The sequence below is a fragment of the Homalodisca vitripennis genome, chromosome 4 (genome assembly GCF_021130785.1).
Source record: "Homalodisca vitripennis isolate AUS2020 chromosome 4, UT_GWSS_2.1, whole genome shotgun sequence".
NCBI lineage: Eukaryota > Metazoa > Arthropoda > Insecta > Hemiptera > Cicadellidae > Homalodisca > Homalodisca vitripennis.
This window is the reverse complement of record NC_060210.1, coordinates 168426944-168445847: the sequence shown is the minus strand read 5'-3', so window position 1 is coordinate 168445847 and position 18904 is coordinate 168426944. Positions and strand designations below refer to the sequence as shown.

Genomic DNA, 18904 nt, shown 5'->3' with positions numbered 1-18904 from the left:
GAAACACAACTTTGTATTTCAACCCAAACGAAGGAAACAGAATCTTTTAGGAAATTTTTATTTTACAATGAATGAAATCTGTTCTTAAGGTTTATACTTTTACTTTCTAACAAACACCGTTTACCTATTAATGCCAATGTTGCATGTTTGTAGACGTTTATCACCATTGTTTCCAAGATATGTTTAATAATACCCCTATTTCCAAAACGATATTTCCAAGTCTATTACATTTTCACTTTTATTATTTTTTTAGGTAATCCCAATAACATTGCCACATTTTTAGACACCTTTTTGAAATATGATTATATATACTATAAAGATATGATTGACAAATTCATAAATTAGTAAAATTGATAACATACAAATGCAATATACGCTATATACAGAAATGTAGAGTTTATAGTATATCTTACTTCGCAATTTGAGCAAAGCTTTAGAAAATAAGTTAAATTTCTAAGAATAATATATATTATATAAAACTCTATACACAAAGATAACAGCTACTATATCTATAAAAAACGAAAACTCTAAGTTACTAATAACAACCAAATTAAGTTAAACTGGGAAATCTGAATCCAATTAAATTATGTAATTAGATGTAATGCTCTTCTCTTAATATACAACTATAAGATTCACAATTTTATGAATTCGACGCATTTGTTTTGATTAAAGTTCATACCACACACATTCTTTGATATGTATTGATAATCCAGTATATAATGTAAAAATAATAAAAAACAAAACAAAACCTAAGTATATCGAGTAAGCTAAGTTAAAATAATAAGGTTCGTTATGATCACATGAGGATAATTGCTGGTGTATCAGTGAGAGTCAAAGCGTCTTCAGAAGTCATAGCCTGACGATCCTGGCAGTTTGTCAGCATCTCGTTGGTCTGCCTGCCGTGTTTCGTGATCGTGGTCTAGCGGCAGTTTCTCCAAAAATCTGTACTGGCGAACAGCGCGCAGAATAGAAAGCCGCACTTTCCCCACAAAATGAAACAGAAAGCGTTTCTGTCCTTGCACCGCACGGTTGGGGGACAGACTATCAAGGCTGGAGTCTAGTCCTACCTCGTCCTCCACAGGCTCAGGTGCAAAAACACCCAAGGTCAACTGAAATATGTTTCCGTCCTTCCACCGCACGGTTGGGGGACATACAGACTATCAAGGCTGGAGTCTAGTCCTACCTCGTCCTCCACAGGCTCAGGTGCAAAAACACCCAAGGTCAACTGAAATATGTTTCCGTCCTTGCACCGCACGGTTGGGGGACACACAGACTATCAAGGCTGGAGTCTAGTCCTACCTCGTCCTCCACAGGCTCAAGTGCAAAAACAAGTCAACTGAAATGTGGTACTGTCCTTGATCCAATCTAGTCCTACCTCAATACAAATCGCTCCAACTTTGTTATAAACCAAATCTGGTCTACAGTATCTCGTATCATGATCTTGTGTCACAAACCAGTCATAGACGGATAAACCTGTTACCACTGTGTTGGATAACGTATCAAAGCGCTTCATTTACTATGTCAACATCATTTTATGAATTTTGACATAGTACGTTTAGAAATTAATGTTGAAACATAGTGAAAATAATTATATTATACGGAAGAAATATAACATAGTATTAAGTGAGGTATATGTTTTGCTGAATGACAACCTGCATTTAATTCCGTTTTCTCCTAGAATGTATTTTTGTTGAAATTCTTAGAAAATCTAATGTAAATTTATTTAAACTGAAGATTTAATCCTGAACCGAGACGCTGAGTGAAGCTGATTCTATCTTAGCTGTCAAATGATTTACATTTGAATTCCACCCGAGATGAATCCGCCAGATGAACTATGAATTGCTCACTTTCTCTCACAGATTCTCAAGTAAGTAACAGTTTCTCTCCGTCGTTATAATTAAAGCAATACATGTCCAAGCACTTCGCTTCTCAACCTATTAAGAACGGGAACCTGCTGCAACTACTCAATATAATGACTGAAACTCGTTTACAGACAATCTGCTAAGCATCACACCGCAAATGGCGGAATCAATAGAGGAGATGCCATTCATGCTTTCGTCACGCACACTAGCATATGAAGATCTTAAGCATACCTTTGAACAGTTGTACCCATCAAAATTGGGCACAAATAGAGTGATCTCAACTTTTCCAACGTTACTGTACTAGATATAAAAAGTCTAATTTAATTAACTAACTGGGAAGAAAAAAGGAGCGAAACCATTCAGGCTCTACTATGATTGCAAAGGAGCCTTAATTATTAATTAAGATACGAGGGAAGGTCGCAGCCATTTTCATTGCACTTTTATTCCGTCTCAGTTCTAGCTAACGACGGAATTTTGAGAGACACCCTGAAGAAGTTTACACGCAGGATTAAGAGAAAAACCACTAGTCTTGCGCTAAAACGTTATTTCACTTGGTCAAGATTTGTGTAAATATTTTGATTCCGAAAAAAAGAGGAGGTCACCATTGACGCCCAAATAATTTGTTCATTGACTATCAACCTAAATGTCAAAATCTCGGGGTAAGATCCTCGACATCTACACCAAATCATATCCCTCCTTATACCAAGGCCCACATAAACCTACGTTCTTACTCGTAAAACTTTGTCTTCCTCCGTGCATGTAGATTTCACGTGTCCTTAAGATATATTTAGTACTGTAAATTTACTTAAACATATTTCTCATTCTAGAGATAGAACAAGGAAAAGCCAAAACTTCCATCGCACTTGTAACTAGGTAACATTTAGGGGTATAACATTGTCGGCACAGATTGCGTCCGCCTTTCGCTGAGCGGAGATTTTATGGAGATTTTTACATATGCTATAGGCAAAAGTCGAGTATCTGAACATAACTGTAATTTTTAGCTATGATGAAGTGAAAGAGGTGAAGATAGCGGGTGTGGGACGATTCCGCTATAAAAACAACTCTGAAAGCCATCAGACGACAAGGGAGGTATATGGAGCTATTTTATCTCCAAACATAAAGGTTCTGTACCAAGATATACATCTAAAATTCCGCACTACATTAAGAAATTATAATAACAAGATTTGGATTTAATTTTTTGATTGTTTCCCAATCACAATCGTTATTGGGAAGACGTGAAAGTGTTAACTATACGTATTATACTTTTGTTACGAATGTTGTACAATAGTTTTTAACATGTAGTACAAAGGTAACGTACAGTAGTTTAAACAAACAAGGCACCTTTACTTACTTAAGTCCTACTATGATGACTTTTAAAGAATTTTTTTAGCGTAAAACCTTAATAAAGGTTAAGCGTTCACTAAAAACAATAAATTTTACTTGAATAATTGGAAATTAATCATTATAGCCTGGTATAACTTTAATACACAAACTGCATAAAACACGCAATTTGCTATTTAAGGAAAATAAATATGACGTAATTATACAAAATAAAAATTATTGTTAATAATAGTTGTTATGTAATGATATTCCACCGATTCACAGATAGGCAGGCTTTTTATTATTGGCACTAGCATTTTCATATTCATCAATATTATTGTAAAGCTCGTGAAAGTTTTGGCTTTGTGGATGATAGGAGATACAGTCTGCAACAGTTTATAATATTACTTGAGGGTAAACCCATGTGACTATATATCAGCTTGTAACATTTCTCGTATTATATCTGAATTCGAACTCGATCCTCTGGAGAGATTGATAAGCTGATGTTTGAAAAACTCATGCACAAGAGACAAAGCACTGATAATTATAAGAAACTCTGTGTTTTATCTCCCAAAAAGTATATTTTTAGAAACCGAGACTCCTAGAGAAACTGTGATTATTATCGGAAAACGGAAAATCTGAGAATATCATTTGACTGAAAGTTATTTTTACGCATTATTCCATTGGTGGACAGAAGCAGGGCAGGGCTAACTGCGGTGATTTACTTGGCCTTGAGATGTCGGCGGTGCTGTCACCTCCTCGTGATCACTGGACGGCCCACGTCATCCCATACATTAGCAGAGCTGAATATTGGTTTTAAAATTGAGCTGTGAGTAAATTTGACCTGCAGCCAGCCAGATGTTCGTCGGGCGCGCTACGGCAATGTGGGGACATGTCGGTGCTGCTGGGATTGCCGCTATTTCTCGCAGGCGCTGGTTGCGCACCATTCCATTTGTGATTAGAATACAATTTTTAAAGGTTTTTTTGTTTTGTTCATTTTGCATCACAATTAAAACAATACTTTGAAATTCTGCCCTTTTAATCTGTTACATTTTTGTAAATAATCTTTCGCAACATTCTAGAAAAAATCAGTAAAAACAATACCAGGTTCATATTGTTATAAAGTTACAATTAAATAAACGTTACAAATTGTATTAAAAATATATTAAAAAAACTGTCACTAAAGCATTAATTTAAATGAAATGAAACTAATTTAAATAAATACAATACTTCAATAATGAAAATAATAATTTCACTGCATTGGACCATACTAGAACAATTAATTGCTGTATTAATTAAGAATGTGTTAATTAAGAATATGTTGCTGTATATGTTATATATTTCAGAATAGCAATAGAAGAATATGCATGATTACGTTCTTCATATTGTTTGTTAATTTAAAAAAACTTCGTACTCGTATTCCATTGAAAATAATTCTGGATTTGTACAAATACTCATCATATTTCAACATTTATAGTATTTATATCTACATAGAAAGAAACGTTTCAGTCGAGTTTGGAATTAATAAAACTATGTGTGTATTAACGCTTTTATGGAGCTTGATGAAGCTGGCACGAAAGACTGAATACTCGAATTCTTTAATTTACTGTTTATAAACGTGATAGGGTTCATTGCTTCATATTATTGAATATCCGGCCACTTTCCCCAAGGCGGGAAATAAAAGGACAAAGGAATGTCTCTAGTCAAAAAATTGTTGCTTTTCATCGAGCAAATTACGTTATTAGATGAGCTAATTTGATTGAGCTAATAAAGATTGAGCTTATGAGATAATGAACTGGTAGCAGAAAAATCCACGCTCAAATATTGTTGGAAAATGATTGACCAGCACAAAAAATCTGAAATGTACAAAATGCTTAACATTTTAACATTTTCTAAAATTTTAATTCTTACACAATAATATTTGTGGAGCCACGAATTCTGTTCTTTAGTAAAATATACCAAAATCAATACAACAATCTTACTAGGATTGAAAATACATACTTCTAGGCAAATGTCCAAAAATGTGTTATCCTTTCAAGCCATCCATCGCCATTTACCAACTTTAAACTAAAAATAAACAACTCTAAGTCGACCCTTAACTCATTGTCACGAGGCATGTTGGCAACGGAAATATACTGGGTTTTCGGCAACCATATGCTGCCAACTTGAAGATTACTTTGAAAGTAAACATAGACTACAAAAACCGCTTGGTCGGCCATTAACCCTCCAACTGGCGGTCATTTTTTCCTGTAGTGGCGGCATGTTTTCGAGCCTCGTGCAAGGGTTTTTTAAAAATTTATTAAAAATATAAATTAAAAGTAATATATATAGAAGTATATATATTTGTGTTCAGAATTAAACATATAATAATATTAGTATTTAAATTTGGCCTTAAAAAAAATGTTGACTAAAATTTTTTTTACATGAAATTCAAAATTTACATTTTCTTTTTTTTTAATTTGGGGGGGACCATACCTAGCAAACCAAGTTATAGTAAGAAAACTACAAAAGTGAGATTACCATTTTGTGTCAAATTTATTCTAGTTTCAGAAACACATAAGCATTATACAAATTTATGAAACTATAATAACACTATATAACAAAAAGCAGCGATGCGCATAAATTGTGAAAATAGGGTGTATATGTAAGAGTTTGCTAATAAAAGTTTTACTAATACAGTTTTTACTTCAATACATGTTATATTGCATATTTAAAACTATAGTATTCCTTAGGCTTTTTTTATCCCGAATCTAATGGTACATGAATCGAATCGATACGTTGCCGGAATATACTGTAATGAGTGATTATGCAAGGGAATGTTTGTTTATCAAAATTTTGATGAACAACAATCATCAATGGGTTATGTTTATCAAAATTTTGATGAACAACAGTTGGAGGGTTAACTCATTGTTACTAACCAAATGTCATCTTTAGAATTATACCGGCTTCGCAGCGACCATGTGTCGATTGGAATACACGTGACAAACTGAAAAAACAATGCTATGCCGACCATTATCTCATTGGTACTAACCAAATGTTATATTTGGAATTATACCGGCTTCGCAGCGATCATGTGTCGATTGGAATACACGTGACAGACTAAAAAAAACAATGCTATGGCGACCATTATCTCATTGTTACTAACCAAATGTCATCTTTGGAATTATACCGAGCTTCGCAGCGATCATGTGTCGATTGGAATACACGTGACAGACTAAAAAAACATAGCTATGGCGACCATTCACTCATTGTTACTAACCAAATGTCATCTTTGGAACTATACCGGCATCGCAGCGATCATGTATCGATTGGAATACACGTGATATACTAAAAAACAAATCTATGGCGACCATTAACTTATTGTTACCAACCAAATGTCATCTTTGGACAATGGCTAGAAACATACACTTTTAAGATTTTCCGCATCGTGGCAACAATAAAAACTCTACATCGGCATTGGTAATACATATAATTCACTTGAACCAGAATTGCACATACACGGGCAAAGCTTACGAAAAGCGTGCGAAGCCGCGGGAAACAGCTAGTATTTAATAAAATGTTATGAAATTTGAATAAAGTAAATTGAATACGTTGAAATTGCCGATTGTATACGGACCACATCGCAAAATGAATTTAACATACAACGCTATGTGAATAACTGTAGCATTTATCCTCTTATTGTAATCATTATAGACTTAATAATTTACTGTTAAATTTATATATTTCGTTGCAAATATTTATCCATTTCAAAAGTTTACTCTTTTTTTGTTTTATGTTAATGTGAATAGATGTTGTAAAGCTTGAGTTAAATTGAAAATAAATTGAATGTAACATAAATGCTATGCTCTTTCATGACAGTAGAATATTCAAATATTATTTCTAGAATTATAATAAAAGTATGTCAGAACAGTATGTTCGTTAAACATGTCATCAGACGATTAAGATTGATCAAAAGACGCAGAAAGTATAATGGGTAATGGGAATGAGTAAATTATACATTGTTGGGTATATTATACTTATTATTATACTTTATTATACTAAATAATAATAATTGTTTATTGTTTAGCTGATTGTGGATGTACCTATACCTACATAAACAATTTATAAAAATATAATATTGGTAAAGAACAGAATCTGGACTTCTCATGTACAATATTTACAATGAAAGTGAATCAATATTTGGGAGGGAACACAAATACATTATTACGAAGCTCTAGTCAAATATTTATTATCGGTATTGCGGGCTATATTCATCTAAACGATCTTAAAATAAAGTATATACATACTTTTAGTAACCATGTAATACATGTTTCTATTGAATATAACTCAACAGGTAATAATTAATAGGCAAATAACTCTATCTTGGAAGTTTGTAAATAGCATCGTGTCTGAACAAAGTACTACGAAAACACTATGTAAGTAATTATATAGCGCAATTGAATAACACAATAGATCAATAAATTGTTATTACATTCCCTTTTCGATGGGGACGGGGAATAACAGGCTGAAGAAGGTCTTTTTAAACTAGATATATGCGATAGTAGTAAATATTTTGTAAACTTTTCGAACCCAAAGGTTTTATCATTAGGTAACTCTTTGTTGATGACTCTCTTTGCCTGATGATGAAACCTTAGATTTCGAAAGGCCTCATCCAAAAAATAAACTATATTTGAAAAGTATTGTTTTAATAACATTTACTACTATTAAAAAAAATTCCAATTGTTACAAGAGTCTTCAATACAAATAATGCATTCCGTCAATTTAGGCATTGAGACTAATGCTTTTGTATTTTTATGCCCGAGTTTAATAAAGATCCACAGTGGTGTGTAAATAACAATGTTTAAATGTTTTAAATTACCAGCAACATAAATAGTAGCGTGAGCGCCCAATATTTCCAAATATTCTAACCCATTTTTAATTCATCCATTGTTAGACTTGGAAGAGATTGACAAATTAACTGCAGCACCTGCAGTTCTGATGGTCATTTCTCTTAATGAAAGGTCATATTATAGTTGCTTCGGAGAATCCTAGCGATGATTGCTCTCAGTCGACTCACACAAGGATGGACAGCGGCAAGATTATATTAATGGCCTCGAACTGTACTTCTGACAAAACAATGATTGGTTATCACTGGGCCAGCATCCGGTGTGTTAACCACCTGACTACCAGTGACTCACAGGTCGTTTACACGTTTCTCTCCGAGGTTTATAACTATTCTCTCTCATCTCAGCTTCAGTAACCCTACCGCGGCTTCTGTTCAGGGATCGCGGATTGTTACTTGTCATCATTTTTATTCTTCAGCGCGGTTTTGGGAGGCTCTTGATTCGGACTGAAGACAAGGTCTACCCGGTGTTCATAGAAAAGCAGATTCGACCCAGGCGAAAACATTTGGACTCTCCATAACCTACAAACCGGGCATCAAACCGTGAAGTGCTCCAGTCTCCCACTTCTTACTTACGTACTTTGTAAATAGATATTTATTTACACCACCGCCACGAGTATGAGCTCCTCGACACACTCGGTACGTGTTACCATTGCAAATGCCAGGGATGGTGATTAATGCGAAATTTACAGTATTTCCAAGCATCATGCAGGAGTGGTTAAAACCAAAGAGGAAAGCGTAGTCACAGTAGTGACGACCAACTTTGCACACACATAATACGTATATATATTTGGCAGAGGCAATCAATCATCACTGAGCCAATAAACGCTCACAGTGATCAAGAAACTTCGTCTTGTACCACGTTACTTTGTTAAAAGTAATACTGAAGGAAGTAAGGTGAAGAAGAAGGATAGAACATTATCCGATAAAGATACAAGTGAACGTCTCCAAGCACCTTCTTTGTTCCCGACTCAACCTTTAAATCAACATGTATGTCGCCACTTCCCAGAGATAAACATCTGTGGAATATAAGCGTATTATTCCAATGTAAACATGAGAGCGGAAACTACATTTGTATTCTCAACTTGCCGGGCGAAGAGACAAAAAAACTTTACGATTTCTGAGCTGGAGTCGCCTGCTCCGTCCGTTCAAACAGTTTAAAACTTTTATTTAGCAAACAATACATGATATCAGCAAAATCTATAAAGGTTACTCTCAAACTTAAAACCAACATCCCGGGGCATGTCCCTTAACACAATATTCCCAACATAGCAGAGCTATATCGATGACAATGGAGCACCAAGCTTTGCACCATGGTCTACGCGATAATATCGGACACCTTCCCTCCTACTCCAAACATCACCGAACTTCGCTTTTAGACGTTTATCGCGTTCTCTCGGCCCTTATTTGGACCTCTTTATTCTGTTAAAACTTTAGAAACTGATAATTTTCTCACACTATTAAGTGGCCTATCGACATTCTGTTTGAAGCTGACGCAATTCCGATAATACATGAGACAAAGACTTCCTCAACACAACCATCGCAAAAGAAGCGTTGATGCAAGTCGATTACGTTAACTTTTCGAAGGCGGTAGTCCAATATTTTATGGAGGTGTCTGACGATTACTGACTAGGTGATGAGGGATATGAGGTTGACTGGCTGAACAGGAAAAGTCTCCATAAGAACAAACTATAACAAAAGGGCTACAGTACATGCTCGAACCTAATTCCTCTGCCTAGGGATGATGAAAACCTCAAGCACGAGTGCAATCGAAAGAGGGGTCTTAGCGGCCAGACTTCATCACTGGCTATAGTATTCAAGAGGAAGAACCAAACACGCCTCCGAGATACCGGCCAATCAGCTGGGACGATTGCCAACCTCAAACGAATTCCAATGCCTCAATATCACAGTCACAGGAGGAAGTTACTGTTTCTGGTTAGCGTTTCTTCCTTAAGCTCTGGTCATATTTTACCAGTATACCTATTGTTTCGTGCATACTTCTATCTCGTTAACATAGTACTTGAAGCGTTCCCAAGAGAATAGCGTCTCTTCGATCAACTGAACTGGGGGAAAATCCTAACTGGACCCAGTATTTCACAACTTCTTGCCTTGACTATTCAATAAATCATTACCTAATTGATACAGAAATTTTGAATATCAAATACGAATATCTTCTACTAATTGTAGTAAAGTATCGAAAGCAGGACTAGGATTATATCTGCAGTGCCACCCATATCTTGGCCAGGCCTTACCTGACTGTTACAATCGGGGGGCACCTTCCTAAATCCTTAGGTTTATTGTCTAGGAACCACGGTTCTCTAACCACCCCTATCGTTCATGGTACTGAATTTTCCATCTTTCATAAGAATCTGTACTTTTAAATCTTCTAAGTTATACACACTGGAGGGCTTGTACACAGTTTATTTGCTGAATGTAATGCAACTGGATTAAGTGCTTTGATTCTTGCCTGCACACCTCTACACTACGTACCAGATATACTTGAGCAGTTGTCAAATCTCTAGCCACGACTATCCTTAAAGTCTATTTTAAACATTTTTAACTTTTAAGTTTAAAAGTAAAATAGTTTAAATAGTTATGGCTTGTTCCTTTCTCCTGTTTTTTAAACACACAAAGTACAAAATCTTGATTTTATACTTCTTTAGTTTCCTTACTTACATACCTCAAAACGAGAGGCTACAATTTTTTATGAATCTCGACCCCGGGCTCCACGACAAGAGTCTCTATTCAATTCAATCCCTCTGTGCGGTCCTACTAGTATATGGCTTTCTACTCAGGTAACGTTGATAGATATTACATAAAGGGAGAAACATTGCCGAAGAATGAAAGAGACGTGATTGTAAAACTGTATGTTTTAATGAACATTTTGTGGTATGAATGTAAAAAATTTTAGATAAAAATCAATACTTTTGCTATACAATGATTTGATTTGATTACATGTGTATAGAACACCTCGATAGCAATTGCATCGAAGGTAACCCCCAAGGCTAGCGGATAGTAGTGAGAGAAGACACAGCTTCATATCGGAAATCAGCTAAACCAACAGTTGCAACTTGTGCGGTTGTGTTAACTCGTACATAATAACAGGAACGATAATAATAAGGTTAACCATCTTTTTAACAAAAAAAAACGCAAGTCCTTCAAAGTCCACATCTTAGGAATTTCCTGTCAGGAAACTCATTTTGATGTGCTTATCACCGATGACCCGTAAGCTGATCTTTGGAAACTCGTTGATTCAAACGCTATAGGAGCGGCAAAATTATAAAATTGTAAGATAATGGTAAATTTGGGGGAGAGTCGGTCGAAAGAGAGATCTGAATTCCTTTGTTATTCCTGACTGATAAAGGAGAGCCTATTTTGACTCCAATCTAGACGCTAAAACGCTTCATGATAAGGGCCAATGTACTTACTAGCCCCACCATCTATCAGTTACTATAATACAAATAATTACAAGTTGTAGCGAAAGTGTGTGAAAGTTAAAACGGTTACACATGAAATTCTTTGTTTGAAGTTTATTTTTGACGATAGAAGGATTGTGAAGGAAACAGGATTTTTTTTACTGATTTTTTGTTTCACTGAACGATGGATGGCAAATGTCCGGGAAAATCCTGCTTCCTCCACATATGAAATGTTTGACACAATATAATGTTATATAATGTCCACGCGATCCTGCAAATTAATTGTTAGCTATTTAACAAAGAGAAAACAATGTGTCAAAATTAATAATTCTTTTAGTGACTTCGGGTTTATACAATGTGGCGTACCTCAAGGGTCGGTTTTAGGCCCAGTACTTTTTATAATCTACATAAATGATCTTTGTGATTCAAATTTAAATGGAAATATTACATCTTTTGCAGACGATACAGCTTTATCGTATGTAAAAAATAATTGGGATGATATAGAGCAAGAGATGAATTCAGACCTTAAAGCACTGCAGTGGTGGTTTTCAAAAAATAACATGTTATTAAGCCCAGAGAAAACTAAGTACATCAATTTTAGTTTAAAAACAGATCAGCAAATTTTTAGTAATTCAATTTTGTATCGATGTGTCAATTGTTTGTGTAGTAACATTCAGTGCCAACAGAACTGTGCTGTAGTATCCCAGTGCGAAAATTTAAAATATTTAGGAGTCATGCTAGATAGAGAAATCAACTGGAAGACACATATTGAAATTTTAAAACGCAAACTAAACAATATTTTAAGATTTTTTTATTTTTTACAATACATTTGCACTGAAGAAGTGTTAAGAATGCTGTACTTCTCTTTGGTCAATAGTAGGCTTGACTATGGAATATTTTGCTGGGGTGGAGCCTATGAAACAAATCTAAAGCCACTTCTAACTCAACAAAAGAAATTCATAAGGTTGATTAAACGAAAACGAAGAATGGAGAAATCTTTTCCTTTTTTTGTTGATTTAAATATTCTTCCCCTTAAATATATGTTTGTTTATAAAGTTTTAAAAATATTTTATGTCATAAGTGGCAATTTACCAGAATTAAAAAAATAGTTACAAAAACAAATTAAGAAAGCAAGAACCAATACCAGTTCCAAAGCCTAACTTAGCATTTTTTTCAAATAGTTATTGTTTTTTGGGACCTAAAATGTTTAGTATAATTTCTTCAATTATTAGTTGTGAGAATATAAAGTTATTTTCAAAAACATTAAAGAAGTGGTTATTGGGTTTTGATAAATTAGATTTTCTTCTCTGCATAGATTCCTAGTTAATTAAAGAAAGTAACAGTAAATTTTAGTTTGAATTTATTTAAGTGGATTTTCATTTGCTTTGTAACTGCAGCAGCACACTTTTAATCAATTTTTTTAGGAGCTTATAAAAAAATCAAAGTTTTATTGAAATTTTCTTTGAGCTAAAAAATACTTTTGTAATAAAAGGAACCTCTCCACAGGCACTTGCCTCTAGAGGCCCTAGTTATTTTTTAAAATATTTCTTTTAATTTACGAGTGTTTTTGTTTTAATTTTATTTACAAGAATGTTACATTTTTATTTAAGTTTGCTCATTAAGTTTGTACATTGTGTATACATTTGGTTGTTTAGGTTACTTTATTGATGTATTACATTGTGTATACCAATGTATATAATGTGTTATTGTAATATTTTCAAAAATAAATTCTATTCTATTCTATTCTATTAATTTATAAATAATTATTGTAAGAATTATAAATATTATAAAAAATGTTTTCGCTTAAATATAAGTCAAAAGTAACATCAAACTAGCTTGTGAAAGAGCTAAAAGTTAGCCTATATTCCAAGATTCGTTATGAAGAACTATGCCTGTAATCATTTATTAAAATTAGAAACTAATGGTGACAATATAGATCAATTGTAAAGTGGGCTTTAACAATGGAGGAGAAACAAGACAGAGTCAGGGAGTAGCTGTCGCGGTAGGCCCGGCAGCCAACAATGTGAACCCCCAGCTATTTGGCAGCCGCTGCCTTGGACACTGCCCCAGCAAACGTGCGACTGCGACTGGCTCACTGACTCTTCCTTGACCATGCACTATACTCTCCTAATTAATTACATTCAATATCAACACTTTCATTCTAACGCACAAACCAAACAGTTTATATTAAATATAAATCTATCCTTGTTTACATAAGTATATGGTTAATTCCGAATTTACAGAAGAAAATTCGTATCCGAAGATGTCCTTTTTTATGAGCCAAGATATTTCCTGGCTCATGTTGGGATACAACATTAGTTACATCACGTCGAGAAGTACATTGCTTTGTTTACTTGTAAATAACTTTAGTAATCAAAAATCGTGAGGTAATTAATTTAAAAATTGAAACAGTAATTATTAGTAATGAACAGACTCGATCAATCAGTAACACTTCTAATCCATCCGCGTACTTGTTATAAAAAAAATCAAGAAAGACACAACGATTGAAACAGTATCGAAGAATATTGGTATTGAACTGTAATTTCAATTGTATCTTAACCAGATAGCTCTTTGATATCACAGTATAAATAAAAATGATAAGTGGAGTTCCCTACCTTCCTACATTTCTCACGTTACGAAGAAGGCCAAGATTGGCTTCATCTCAGAAGTACATAGTGTAAAGGAGACTACGACCATTTTTTGTCACTGACACTGAGGAAATAAATGGAGTTCCTGTTTGAATAGTTTTTACGTTACGAAGAAGGTCCAGACTGTCTCCACCTCAAAAGTACATATCAAAAAGTCCCCTAAAGTAAGGGTATCCTTGTTTGAATTGCCTCGTTTGAAATTTAGAGGTATCGGTCCACCTATATGAACTTGTTCATCCTTGAACCAAGAATAATCTATGTATCAAGTTTCGAGCGTCTAATATCAAGCATTCTCGCACGGATGGGTGAACAGGCATATGGAGAGACAAAGACACTATTTTAATACAGCAATGTCCAGCCCTTCTTCTTCTTCTTCTAAGGGGATTCCTCTAGGGCCTTTTGCTCACCCCGGAAGTTTAACATGAGGCCAACCAATTTACGGTTTCAGTAGTTCTATAAACAGCCGAAAACTACTAATTAGATCCTCCTGGAGAAATTTACCACCCTTGTCTAGATTACCAAAGATAGTGTAGCGCTCCTTTAGCATTGCAGGACAGTCAAAGAGCAGGTGTTCAGTAGTTTCCACCTGTTCGTCACACATATGCAGACTTCCTCAGGAGACTATGTCCGCGTAATCGGACCCATAACCTGAGAAGACATCGATCTACTTATAGAGAGAAGGTCAGGCGTCACCCTGGGTAAGGCGACTATAGAACCATTCAACTCATTCTTAGACCTGGATGCAGCCTCCACTTTCTCTCATATTCAGCTTTAATTCACTTCAAGACAGCCCTAAAGGATTCATACCTATAAGTACCACAGAACATTTGTTAGACACTGAGCCCAAGTTGGCTAGGTTACGCTCAACTGTGGGCAATGTATTCTTCGAGAACAGTGATAAAGGCTAATTGTATCATCCATAGTTTTCGTTCAGATCAACTAATCACGGATACCTTACATCCGCCCATAGATCTGAATTATTTCTGCACGCGTTCACCAGCTGTGACACCATATCTGCCCTTATCTAGCAAGGGAAGATGGATATGTTGGGTTGTACAGTTGGTTGACGTGGCTACGACATCCTTGCAAACTGATGCCATTCACACCTAGTTAGCTTCTGCTTGAAACAACTGTCTTGAGGCCGTAAATGGAGGGGAAAACTAATATATTAACACCCTCCAATAATCTGCGTTCTGCCAACGCTAAGATCTGCCTAGTTCGTCTGTCCTCAACTGAAGAGGCTGCTGCTAAGCATTTATATTGCACATGCCATCAAGAGAAGAAGTGGTTAAGGATAAACAAATAAGCCACAATTGAGGTTTGACCAGGAAATTGCTGCGCGACCTTCTACAAAAGTTCCAATCCCCTTAAAGGTGCATTGAAGGAAGCCACACATACCAGAAAGCAAGAAATGTATTGCTCTATGTATGTATTGTCCGAGAAATATATGGCAGAATGATCCCACGGTCGATATTGGAGAATCTGATGACAAAACAGAGATGCATATACCACGAGTGTCTACTAAGATCCATTATGAACCAATCCGACCACATACATTTTACTACTTTTAAAATACATAATTATAAACAATTCATTAATGTTCAAAATAAAAATATGTATTAACTAAATAAAAATTTACATATATAGTATTGCCTTTCTTCTCATTTACAATATGTTCTCTAAATCATCAGGTTTCTTTTCTAAAAAAAATCAATTACCCAAATTCTATCTACTTTAAAAATATAAGAATAAATTATTCACTAGTATGTAGCTTGTAGGGATGCAAATCCAAAAAACTAAAACAGTCTCAAGAGTGTGAAGTTTTTCGATTACAACGCAGCGAGTTAGTTTGTCGTTCGATTGCAAACTCGGTTTTTACTTGGTTATAAAAACGCATACGTTTTTGTGTTTACAATGACTGCCCTACTTAACATACAAAACAGAGCAAAGCAATTAGTTAAAAACACAAGGTTTCATCGAGTTAAATATTTTACATGTGCATTTATTAAATGTAATTGTCTATTAATTTACAGGCAATAAAACTGTTTAGCATGCCATGTAACCGCTATCTACATCGATAAATGAAGACACAGTGGGGTTTTTAAAGGGAACAAAATAATATCTGAACCGTTGTAATGTTCGCTTGCAGGGGGTCCACACGGTACGCGACCAATTCAGGATTACAAGTGACGGGCGTACGAGGACATCGCTCCGGTACATAATCCCCGCAAGTATAACACAAACAGTATTGCCAACACATGCGAGGGCGAGAGGCTAGGCTAGGCGCTAGGCGCTGCTGTGTCCCGCCGTGTTATATGACCTCATGTTGTTATCGGTCGTCGACCTGCAGCTCCAGAAGTTTACACGATTTACAACTAGTTATTAGCTGTAAATAGTTTCCAATTATTGTTTTATCGCGGGAGGGCAGTGCCCTGTTAGTGTGGCCTCTCATCTACTGATAATGACCTCCTCTCACAATCTCTTTCTCTCTCTCTCTCTCTTCTCTAGTATCGCCTCAGCTACTGTTACTGCCTCTGACACCTACGATAGCGATAGACTGATACTGCTCTTGCTCTGTCACTTGTCACTCACTGTAATGACCGGCCGTGACTTCATTCCTACATCAATACCGTAATTTGAGATTCTCCGACATTTAATTTTCGGCACATTACAAATTCGGTTCCTAGTTACAAATTATCTATCCTGGTTCGTACAGCATTGTTATCGAAGCGACTAAATACGACTCTGTCGTACGGAAGACGTCTGCAGTTAAAATTTGAGCATTTACTTGGGCAACTCTGTACTCGAAGTTCGGTGTAGTGTAGCATGTGTGTGAGCGGCGGGCGGCGCGGCGGCGGTCGCGTGTTTGTCGGGGCACGGGCTGTGCGGCGCGGCGGTCCAGGTTCAATGCTCTGGAAGATTATGACGCTCCAGCTCTAAACATTGCGATAGTGCCGCTTGCTATCTTCACCAGCAACTTGCCGCCAAAAATATCTCCATCTAACACCACCACAGGAATTAGCTGCTGCAGATCCGATCTTCTTGTCTCAAAATATTTTACTTTGGCCAACCACAGTAATGTGATACAGTATTTAAAATTTTGTTTGTTTTGCGATCCATGAAGCGTCGACACGTTGTGCATGACACAATTAAATGATTCGTTGAAATCACGCATTCACAAGTCAAGAGTTATATATAGTTACCGGATCGATTCAGTTTGTTATGTAGAATGTAATATAGGTAAAACATTTAGATAAGGCTGAAAAATTTTTAAAACACTTTTCATGGGCTGTAAAAATTAATTCGGAATGAATAGAATTATGTAATATAAGAGCCTAATAGTCCACATAGCTTCAAACATGCGTTCAAACCTACTGCTGCATTGTGGTACTTACCTACCAACACTGCGTTTTGTGGCTGACCCACATCACACGTGGTTTAGTAGGGAAATTGAGGAATATCGTCAAGATAACTCAAGAATTTGTATTTATAACCATTACAGGACCTACTTCTATTTGAAACCTCTTTTAGATACAAATTATATCTGTAATGTTAGAAATACAATATGGTTCTTTGAACATCAACGGCAACAATTGTTATCATGTTGGTTTAAGATAACATAATAATATTATTTGTTGAAATTATACATGTACAATTAGTACACACAATTAATTGTTAGTAAATGTAATTGAAGGGGGTTTCAACTTTCTATCTTGGAGATTTAAATAAAGTATTTACAGTCAACAGAAGTTCGACGTTATGTAAATACGCATACAAACATATAATTTAATTTCTTAAGTTAAGTGAAAATATTTAGATTTACGGCTACGTAACTGAAATACAGTAGGAGTTAAGAGCAAACTGTACATGCCATAGAAAATACGATATTTAGATCTGCTAAAGAAAGGGGAGTTCCAACGAATTGCTTCGCAAAGTAAATTGCAGCTGGCCACACTTCAAGCTCGCACTTGGTTGTTTATTTTAAGATAAACCCATTTATCCTGAACAAACTGACCGAAAATGTAATGCTGTTTATGTAAATAACACATATACTAATGTTCTGTACTGCCTTGTGACAGTTCTGTTTATAGTGGTTCTGCAAGTAAGTTACTTTACCATTGTTGACCTGCACTTACCATGATATTATTTATTTAAATGAGTGTGACCCCTCCCAGGACGCGACAGTTCCCCGTGGCCGTGCCGTGATAACGCTACCACAACAAACAGGTCATTGACCACAGCGTCCTCACTGCCGAGTCGGGTCCCACTCGGTAACAAATCAAGAATTGGTGACTTACTGTGTCGTATCGGTGTTATCCAGGGTGGGTCACGTCACGTCACGTCACGTCAGCTACTACACACCACGACACACAACACTGAGGTCGCTGACCGGACCGAGACAGGGCCGCGCTAGCCGCTCCGCTACTGAGCCGCTCACACACAACACGCTGCGGCAAGTCGCTCTGCGCATGCTCGCACTATATTGTTGTCGGTATCACCTCTACACGAACTTCGCCGAGGGTACAACTTTACCTGTACACACAGACGGAGCACGTACGCTATCAACTGCAAGTAACATTACGGTTCAGGGGCGTACGGACGAAATAACGTGGGGATCAATATGTCAGATGAAATAACTTAGCCACACACTGTATCGCGTGTTGTAAATGTTGATTTTTATTAACATGTGTAAATAATCTAAAATTGCTTGCAATGTTGTAGTTTATTTAAAAAGAATGTTATATGAGTGATTATAAGTTTTACAAATATAATTAT

General features: G+C 35.8%; 1 protein-coding gene across 1 annotated transcript in view; it reads right to left on the bottom strand.

The window, feature by feature from the left end:
* Positions 1–18554, bottom strand: part of LOC124360581 — a 497152-nt gene extending 478598 nt beyond the window's left edge. The window contains exon 1 of the mRNA XM_046814313.1: positions 18427–18554. The gene's annotated coding sequence lies outside the window, so the exon portion shown is untranslated. The remainder of the gene's footprint in view (positions 1–18426) is intronic.
* Between the last annotated feature and the right edge of the window lie 350 nt (positions 18555–18904).